The sequence below is a fragment of the Rhineura floridana genome, chromosome 8 (genome assembly GCF_030035675.1).
Source record: "Rhineura floridana isolate rRhiFlo1 chromosome 8, rRhiFlo1.hap2, whole genome shotgun sequence".
NCBI lineage: Eukaryota > Metazoa > Chordata > Lepidosauria > Squamata > Rhineuridae > Rhineura > Rhineura floridana.
Genome location: NC_084487.1, coordinates 12,257,097 through 12,268,216, shown reverse-complemented (window position 1 = coordinate 12,268,216; position 11,120 = coordinate 12,257,097).

Sequence of the window (11,120 nt, the reverse complement as noted above, 5' to 3'; positions counted from 1 at the left end):
AAAATGGTTCAAGTGCCCTCAGGCCAGGCCAGTCACCAGAAGGCCATTGTAGGAAGAAAGGAGCCTAGTGTTGTGGAAATGTTAGATGGGAGCATTCAGGAAGACAGATGCCCCTGAAGAGCTGCAATTCTAAACACACTTACTAAGAAACTAAGCCCCATAGAAAATAGGACTTACTTCTCAGTAGATATGGTTTGGACTGTGGTGTTGGTAAAGCTTGACTAGGGATCCTTTGCAAAGATATCCATATCCAATAGGGTTGACAACCCCCTGCCTGGAATGCCCTGCCCCAGCCTTTTAACGTCCAATTTTTTTTACAGATTTGACCCTTCAGAAAGAGATCTGAGAAATAAGTAAGATTCTCAACCCTTTTCTGTCTCCCCTGTGGGCTGCTACAAACTCACTTTGACAGCCAACCCAATTCCAGTGAATAATATTGACACAGAGAAAGCACACATGGTTTGGTCTACCTTCATAGACAGCAGCTTGGGAACAAGAACAATTGCAGCCACACTTCCCAGTATGTGAATTCTCTTTTAGCAGTATTGGGCAAGAAACAAACTGTCATGCAACCAACAAGGTGCATCATCAGTGACTTTAAGGGGGTAGAGCTGAGCGCATAGAACCACTGTTGTTGCTTCTAGGGATGAAAGGGAGTAAGGATAAAGGCAAGTGAAATGCAAATAGAAAAAGAAAAACAAAAGACAGTGATGATTTCTTAAATGCAATACCATACCAACCACAACAAGATTCCTACTAGTAAGGCAGAAAACTAAGCGTTCCACAACCAGTCAGGATTCCTAACCAAAAACCAAAGATATGAAAAATGAAGAAATATTTGTATAAGCATGACTATCAAATATGTTTATTATTTATACAACCTGTAAAGAAATTTATAGTGCAATCCTACGTTTATTTCTTCAGAAGCAAGTGCCAATGCATTCAGTGGGGCTTACTCAAACAGGGACAGAACTGCAACCTCAAGCGATAAGCAACTTCTTTCACACAACCCAAAATTCAGAATCATGCCACTTTAAGCTGTTTTGCAACTGTTTATACTTGTTTTTGTAGTTATTGGATTTTAAAGGGATTTATTTCTTATTGTGAGCGGCCTTGGTTTCCAGACTGCAACCCTATCTCACAGGGTTGTTGGAAAGATTCCCATATACACACACACACTGGATATGTAAGAATAAATATACCCCATATAATAGTTTATTGTCAAAACCAGTTGATCATTGCAGAACATAAAAAAAAATCAGTATTAGTTTCCTCCATAATAAAAACAGTGATACCTAAGTAAGCCCAGCCTAATTGCTTTAAAAATAGGATTAGAGGGGGAGAGAAAGATATACAACACAAACACAATTCTTTCATATGTTCATTCAAAAGTCCCATCAATTTACAGCACAATGCTAACCATGTCTACTCAAAAGGAAGTCCTATTGAATTCAATGAGGTTTACTCTGGGTGTGTTTACTCTGAAAAAGCAAGTACTGGATTAAAGCTGCATTTGGGAAGTTTGCAAAACACTACCCTCTTCAAAATATAAACCTGTCTGACTCCTACACACAAGAGAGAAAAAGACTGAAAGTTTACTTATTCAATCTGTGAGATGTTCAGAAAAGCAAGAAAAAGCTAGTTTTCTGAGCCTTGGGCCAGTCACTGCCTCTCAGCCTCAGAGGGAGGCAATGGAAAACCCACTCTGAATACCGCTTACCATGAAAACGCTGTTCATAGGGGCGCCATAAGCCAGAATCGACCTGAAAGCAGACAATTCCATTTGACTCTCTAATTCAATTTGACTCCATTGGTTTTTGGCTCTATAATTCCTTGTCAATCACAACCCTGACTTCTCATTGGCTAAAAGTTTGAAAGGGCAGCGATTAGAGCAGAATTTAGAGCAACTAAGAAGTTGTGGGGGGGTGAAGTTTTGGTGTATATCTCTGCAACCAGACCACCTAGAAACTTAATTGTTTTAAAATGAAAGCTGAAAGTCCAGAGCTTCAGGTGAGTCACCCGGAGACCCAGAGGGGACCCCCAAAAACCAGAGTCTCTGGCTGCAAAACGGAGGTCTGATAACCCTACCCCCTACCCCATTTTATCTTCCCAACAACCCTGTGGAGTAGATTAGGTTGAGAGGTGGTGACTGGCCCAAGGTCACCCATTAAGCTTCATGGATGAATGGGGATTTGAACCCTGGTTTCTCAGGTCCTAGTGCAACGCTTTAACCGCTACACCACACTGGCTCAGATGTTGCTTCCATGGATGGAGTGGGGCATACCCAGTAGCCTCACCCCAAGATCTCTCCACACATTCATTAGAAATTCTGAAAGAGGTACCTATGTGCCTGTTTTACATCCAGAGACACCCCTTCCAGACTTCTCCTTGAACACAGAAGTTCAGGTGCTGGACAAGCAAGGTACAGGGGGGGGGGTTTTTCCACACTTTTAACATACTGGTAGGGATGGGTGAGAAATTTGGTTTGGTTTGTATTTGAAGCCGAATCGATCAAATTTGCACTTTCTGAAACAATGTGAGAACCGAAACACAGCCAACCTTCCAAAATTGCTCTTACTCTAATTTTGCAATGCAGTTCACCAACCCAACAATGTTTACAAAAAATTATGTGTTAGGGGAAGTGTGCATAAAAAAGAATATACAAGTTAAAATAACATACAAAAATGTGTTGCAGAATGAGAAATTGCTTGCAAAAATGTGTACATTTGTAAAAACTGCCTATAAAATGTGTTTATTAGAAGAAATTTGCACTAAAATGCTGGAGAATTTTCATGAGGATGTTTTGTTTTTAAAAAATCACATATTGCTGCAGAAATGTGGAGAATTGAATTTAAGGTTGGAAAGATGAGGAAGTGAGAGAGCTGAAACTGACAGATCTTTCCATCCCTACATACTAGTGGGGCAATTCCTGAATAGGGCTTTAGTTCCATCTGAAATAGATTGTGTAGGTCTCACCCCATGGGAGAACAAAGATCAGTCTGTCCAGATGATTGGGACTTCATACACACACACACAAACCCCGAGGGGAACAAGATCAATTTGGGGGATGATAGATATGTAGGAAACAGGAAGGGTGAATCAGTTGTGCAGTATGGAGATATTTGTCAGCTGCCCTGTGAACATAAACTAGGCTATCAGATAACCTAAGACTATAGATGGCTATTAGCCATGATGGCTATGTTCTGCGGTATGCTTCTGAATTAGGGTTGCCAGGCTCAGGGCCTGAGACTGATCCTGTATCTTTCGGAGAAGAGAAAGTCAGAAGACCTCATGAAGGCCTGGCCTGGGAACCAAGAGGTCTTCTGTATCTTTAAAAGTTGTGCAGGGGGGAGGGAGAATTCCACCTTGTGGTTTTTCTCATTACAGTGTTGCAAGAAAACCTGCACTTGGCTGTCTTTCTCTTCTCCTAAAAATACAGGATCAGTCTCAGGCCAGGAACCTGGCAACCCTAATCTGTGCACATGGAGGGTTCTCCCCATGTAATGAAGTACCCACTATTTCAGGATTCCTACGTGGAAAGAGCTTTCTGAACAAGCAGTTGCATGTGCATGGTTCTTATTATGAGATGGAGGGGTCAAGGCTCCCACCCCCCCGCCATGTGTTCATGTAATATTTGAACAAGGCTGCCATTACATAGAAATAGCAAGGAGGAATGTTTAGCTGATGAATTGCCTAACTTGTAGAACTGATTAAATACATCTGCACATCACCAGACCTCAAAATGTGCCTTTCTAAGATAATGAAGGAAGTATAAAATAGGTTGAAATCTAATGGACAAAATGTATGGACTTTTTGTATTTATTTTTTTTTTTTCATTCCCGGTTGCAATAGTACACCAGAACCAAAATAGCCTCAAACTTTCACCCGCACATGCACAAGAAAAATCACCTGCTGATTAATCAACTAAAGCTGCACTTGATTAATCAATTAAACTGATTTTACAAAAAACCTACAGACCCTTAAAAATTTCTTTACAATTTTAACATTAGGAGCATTAGGGGAAAAACTTGAAAGCTTTGCAAGTTCGTTTTCTCTTTTGAGAGCGATGTATTTATTTTAACAAGAGACATGAGACCGAAAGAAAGAAAGAAAGAAAGAAAGAAAGAAAGAAAGAAAGAAAGAAAGAAAGAAACAGCTTATTTTGGTTTAGGTAATTCTCTTATCAACCAGATGGAAAAGTGATGAAAATTGAGTAGATTTTATAACCAGTAGGAATTTGGCCAGATGACTATCTAGCACTACACAGGGATGCAAGCCCGACATATGAAAAACCAGTGTAGGGTCCAAAAAAGGCCTAAATTTAATCTCAGCCATCAATATGCAGCTGGCCTGGAAGCCAAAGGATACTTGAATTTCATCCCTCAAACCCAACTCCCCTTAATATTAGGCAGAATGAATTTTTGCCTACAATTTCTGAAGCCAAAATAAAATGTGATAGTTTTAAGGTATCAGAAGACTCTTTGCTGTGTTTAGATGGCGTGTGTGTGTGTGTGTGTGTGAGAGAGAGAGAGAGAGAGAGAGAGACAGAGAGACAGAGAGAGAGAGATTCAAGGTGCTAGCAATTACTTAGGAAGCCTTCAGTTATTTGGGATCTAAATACCTGAGAGAGTCTCTCTCCCTGTTTCAATTTCCTTGTGCTTCAAGAGGTTCAAAGGAGAGCCTTCTTGTAGTCCCACCACTGGTAGAAGTCCACCATATGGCAATGCGAGAAAGGACCTTCTTGCTGGTGGTGCCCCATTTGTGGAATGCACCAAGTGAAAACCTCCCAAAACCTCCCAAAGTTTATTTTATGATGTTGGTATTCAATGCTAGTCTTACTCAGAGTAGATCCATTAAAGTTAATAGACATCAGTAACTTAGGTTCCTTAATTTCAGTAGGTCTACTCTGAGTAAGACTTAGTTGATTACAACCCTTTGAACATGAGAACAGCCTGCTGGATCATGTCAGTGGCCCATCTAGTCCAGCATCCTGTTCTCACAATGGCCAACCAAATTCCTATAGAAAGCCTACAAGGAGGACCTGAGCACAACAACAGCAGTCTCTCCTCTTGTGGTTTTCAGCGACTGGCATTCAGGGGCAAACTGCCTCTGACCATGAGGCAGAGTATAGCCATTGTGGCTAGTAGCCATTCATTGTTTTATCCTCAATGAATTTGTTTAGTCTTCTTTTAAAGCCATCAAAGTTGGTGGTAGTCATCACTGTCTCCTGTGAGAGTGAATTCCATAGTTAAGCTATGTGTTTGTCAAATTATGTGTTGTTTGTCCTGAATCTTCCAAAATTCAGCTGCATTGCATATCCACGAGTTGTGGTGTTATGAGAGATGGAGAAAAAAATTTCTGCGTTTGGGTTTTAGTTGCACTGATTTCTTCTGCTCGCCTTATTCAGTGGATTTTAATGATAACTTGGTTGCAGTGATACTGTTTTAAATTGTATTGTATTCTGCCTTGAGATTGCCCGTGATGAAGAGAGAGTTAGAAATAGGACTTAAGTCTTGACAAATGGTCATCACAAAATGTGGAAATACCCTACTGTCCATAATAACTAAATGGAGCCTCTAGGTCCACAAGCAGTTTACCATTAAATGCCTGATGCTGTGAGCAAATAATAGATTTATTTGTTTGTTTGTTTGTTTATTGAATTTATTAGTCGCCCATCTGGCTGGTTATCCAGCCACTCTGGGCGACGTACAAAATAGACATACAAATACATTAAACATTAAAAATCTGAAAACAATGATAATAAAATCTAGCCCACCCCAAAAGCCTGCCTGAAGAGCCAAGTCTTCAAGGCCCGGCAGAAGCTCATCATAGAATGTCCGGCCGCCACCAAACCATCAGACCCAGGCAATGTCACCATGCCAGCAAATATGTGGGGAGTCATTATGTGCCAGTGCTTATACTGTTAAACCCAAGTTGCTGGCAAATGGCGTTTCCTGCTCCAACAAATACAGCACTCAGAGCGTCAGTGGGACAAAATAAATCTAATCGTCATTGCCCTAATGTTATGAGCACCTCATAATGTTATGAGGACATTATATAATCAGGGCTAAATAAGAATAAATACCATGCCCAAATAATACCAAATTATTCTGTAAAAAAATCTTTTGTTGTTGTTATGTGCCTTCAAGTCGATTACGATTTATGGCGACCCTATGAATCAGCGACCTCCAATAGCATCTGTCATGAACCACCCTGTTCAGATCTTGTCAGTTCAGGTCTGCGGCTTCCTTTATGGAATCAATCCATCTCTTGTTGAACTTTCCTCTTTTTCTACTCCCTTCTGTTTTTCCCAGCATTATTGTCTTTTCTAGTGAATCTTGTCTTCTCATTATGTGTCTAAATATAATAACCTCAGTTTAATCATTTTAGCTTCTAGTGATAGTTCTGGTTTAATTTGTTCTAACACCCAATTATTGGTCTTTTTTGCAGTCCATGGTATCCGCAAAGCTCTCCTCCATCACCACATTTCAAATTAGTTGATTTTTCTCTTATCCACTTTTTTCACTGTCCAACTTTCACATCCATACACAGAGATCGGGAATACCATAGTCTGAATGATCCTGACTTTAGTGTTCAGTGATACATCTTTGCATTTGAGAACCTTTTCTAGTTCTATCATAGCTGCCCACCCCAGTCCTAGCCTTCTGATTTCTTGACTATTGTCTCCATTTTGGTTAATGACTGTGCCAAGGTATTGATAATACTTGACAAGTTCAGTGTCCTTGTTGTCAACTTTAAAGTTACATAAATCTTCTGTTGTCATTACTTTAGTCTTCTTGACATTCAGCTGTAGTCCTGCTTTTGTGCTTTACTCTTTAACTTTCATCAGCATTCGTTTTGAATCATTACTGGTTTCTGCTAATAGTATGGTATCGTCTGCATATCTTATTGATATTTCTCCCTCCAATTTTCACACCTTCATCTTGGTCCAATCCCGCTTTCTGTATGATATGTTCTGTGTATAGATTAAACAAATAGGGAACCAGTCAGTTTCTGCATATTCTGTCCTTACAGTAGCTTCTTGTCCAGAGTACAGGTTGCGCATCGGGACAATCAGATGCTGTGGCACCCCCATTTCTTTTAAGGCATTCCATAGTTTTTAATGATCTATACAGTCAAAGGCTTTCCTGTAATCTGTAAAGCACAGGGTGATTTTATCTTGAAATTCCTTGGTCTGTTCCGTTATCCAACTTATGTTTGCGATATGATCTCTGGTGCCTCTTCCCTTTCTAAATCCAGCTTGGACATCTGGCATTTCTCTCTCCATATATGGTAAGAGCCTTTGTTGTAGAATCTTGAGCATTACTTTACTTTCATGGGATATTAAGGCAATAGTTTGATAATTACTGCATTCCCTGGGATCCCCTTTCTTTGGAATTGGGATGTGTATTGAATGCTTCCAGTCTGCGGGCTATTGTTTAGTTTTCCATATTTGTTGACAAATGTTTGTCAAAATTTGGACAAATTCAGTCTCAGTAGCTTGTAGCAACTCTATTAGTATGCCATCTATTTCTGGTGATTTGTTTCTTCCAAGTATTTTAAGAGCAGCTTTCACTTCACATTCTACTATTTCTGGTTCTTCCTCACGGTTCCTCCTTGAATGAATCTGTCATCCTTGCATCTCTTTTATAGAGTTCTTCAGTGTATTGCTTCCATCTTCCTTTTATTTCATCTCTGTCAGTCAGTGTGTTCCCCTGTTGATTATTCAACATCCCTACCCTTTAAATTTCCCTCTAATGTCTGCAATCTTTTGGAATGAAAAAAAATGGAAATGGATTGCCTTCAAGTCGATCCCAATTTATGGCGACCCTATGAATAGGGTTTTCATGGAAAGTGGTATTCAGAGTGGGTTTACCATTGCCTTCCTCTGAGGCTGAGAGGCAGTGACTGGCCCAAGGTCACCCAGTGAGCTTCATGGCTGTGTGGGGATTCAAACCCTGGTCTCCCAGGTCGTAGTCCAGCACCTTAACCACTACACCACATAGGAAATTTATATATATATAAATAGTCTGAGAAGTAAAATATTCTGATATATGATAAATATATTTAAAATATTCTGATTTTTAATCTTTATTGTATTGTTGAGTTACTTGTACACCACTTTGAGATTATTGCAATGAAGCAATATATAAACTGTTGAAAGAAAGTATTATGCAAACTGAGAAAATATGCATAATTTCTGTTATTTTGCCTTATTTATTGCATATTTCCTCACCACCACCATGATTTAGCATAATTGGTTCTGGCTTTTCTAGTAATGAAAAAAAAAGACTGGAATGGGCAAGGACATGTGAAGGCTACAAGTATTGGCCCCAACCACTAGAAATTGTATTCTGCTTTCTTTGTGACTTTTGAGATTTCAGCCAGCATTACTCACATGCTCTCATGCATATCATTACAGCCATCCGGACTAGAACCTTGCTTAGGTGTTTTTTTTTGGGGGGGGGGTGAAATAAAAGCTACCATTCTCAGGATGTTGGATTCTGTACTGGTCAGCAGTGTCCCATGACAGGGCCATCTTGGTGGTGGTTCCCAGTTTGTGGAATGTCCTCCCTAGTAGGGTGCAGCTGTCTCCCTTGTTAGTAACATTCTGGAAGAATTTAAAAACATTCCTGTTTCCTCAGGCATTTCATGGCTAAGCGATACTATTCTTGGCAACCTCTACATTATTACCTGTGCGGGTATGCAATTGTGTTTAGATGTTTTTGTGTAAACATGTTTTTAATTGTTTAAAATGTTTTTATTTTTAATTATATATTTTTTTTAAAAACTTTTCATGTTTGCCAGCTTGATCTCCTTTCCAAGGAATGACAGTATATAAATTTAATATAATAAAAATAATCATAATTGGTGCTTTATACTGCCATTCTTCTTTATTCCTGAGGCAGTACAGGCCCTGCCTGTTGGATAGTGACCATGGCATTATGGCTAGCTCCAAATAGCTGAAGGGCTCTCGCCAATGGAGGTTTTTAAGGCAAATCAGGCATTGTGGCACCACTCTTGCTCCATCTTCAGCCAGCCCCTAAGCACCTGCCTTCTTATTGATATCCAGGAGGTAAGTCAGTCCAGGAGGTGGCCGTGGCTGTCAGCTTCCCTTTCTTTAGTCTGAGGGCCGGTTCACATGGCAATTTAACGTGAGATGGGTTCTACTTGCATGCCCATTTAATTTGCAGCAATCACATGACGCAGGAGGCAAAGGGAAGGTGTCCCGGTGCTTTCAGCTTTTAATCTGCAGCAAATCCAACTTTAATCCAAAAAGGGAAAGAAAAAACCATCTGTACTTTGTATCTCTAGGGGCTTGTAGACACTTAGCTCTGATGCTTTTGTGAGTCCACACCCACTCCCTCCTCTTCCCTTTCTTATGTCATTTATGCTGCCTCCCGTTCTGTAAGCCTGCTGCAAACGGTGCTTTTTTTTTCTTTCCCCCGTAACTTGTACAAAAAAGCATAACATAGTTTAAACAAGTATTTGTGCTAGATTCTGAAAATACAAATAATCAAACTTGAGGATTTTTTCTTTTTTTATGAAACTTACAATGGAAAAAACTAAGCATGCTCGGTTGCCAAGATAACCAGCGGAAGTGATGGTTTGACCTTAAGAGGGTGTGGTCATTAGGAAGCTGCAAGATTGACCCTTTCCCTTCAGTATGAACAGAAAACAGCTATTGGAAGGTAGGACGTGTGAGCTTTCAACTCCCATCACGATGGATGAGTTCAACTCCAGTATGAATGAGCCCTGAGTGTTGCCCTTGTAGAACTCAGCAGGGAAGAGGATGAGGATAAAGGTAGAATTAGCCTGCTCTGCCTGTCATTGGCTCTGCCTCTGCCTGGCAAACTGCGTTTCCTGCTCCAGCAAATATAACACTCAGAGGTGTCAGCAGGACAAAATAAATCTCCTCACCATCATCTTCACTGACTCCTGTTCTGCCTTCTGTCGGGCTCTCTGACTTCTGCCCTACCACCACTGGCTGTCACACAGAAGATGAAGCAGACGTGTTCTCTGTTGTTCCACAGAACAGAACTGGGATGGAAAATGCAAACAAATGAGATTTCATCTAAACCAGGGCTGGAGAACCTTTGGCCCTCTAGATGTTGATGGGCTACAGCTCCCACCATCCTTGTTCATTGGCTATGCTGGCTGGGGTTCATGGAGTCCAGCCACATCTGGAGAGCCATAGGTTCCCCAGCCCTGATCTGAACATTAGGAGATGCTTCCTAACAGTAAGAGCGCTTCAGCGGCGGGACAGGCTGTCTCAGGAGGTGATGGTCTCTTCTTCACTGGAGATATTTAAGCAGAGGCTGTGCAGTCTTCTGTCAGGGATACTGTAGGCGTGTGGCGTGTGGGGTGGGGCGGACTAGAGAACCCCAAGGTATCCCTCCCACTCTAAGGCTCTATGATCCATGACATCATCCCTGTGACACATGTCGCATTCCTCCCACACCTCCATTTTGAACGCCCTGCCAATTTTAAACTGTGGCTTGTTCCTTTCTTCAGAGATGTGCAGGTTGTCTGGTTGGTTTTAACATACCCTCCAACATTGTGCAGATGTAAAGAAGACCACCTTTTATGTTCAAACAAGGATGCCTCACTGCTGAAGGCAGTACATCTATGCTGTACGGCAGGAGTTGAGGGACCTTCTCTGGGAGCCCTCCAGGTGCTGTTGGACTCCAACTCCCATCAGCCCCAGCCACCATGGCAAATAGTAAGGGATGATGGTAGTTGCAGTTCCAGTAACATTGGGAGGGCCGCAAGTTCCCCAGCCTTGGTATATACAATAGCCTTGGTCCTGCACTGGATTAACAGCCATGAAGCTTAGCAAAGAGATACACTAGAAAAAAACCTAATTCTCTGCAGTATCTCATAGGAATCCCAAAATACCACTCCGGAACAACACTTTCTCTGCAGCTTTTACTGTGGGTGAAATGGCAGGCTGTGTGACCCATTTCAGACAGTTGTCAAAACCATGCTTTGAATTGGGTGGGAAACCTGTGGCCTCCAGATGTTGCTGGACTACAACTCCCATCACCCCGGACCATATAGGGCATGCTGGCTGTGGCTCTGGAGGGCAACAGGTTCCCCATGCCAGGCTTAGATGATTG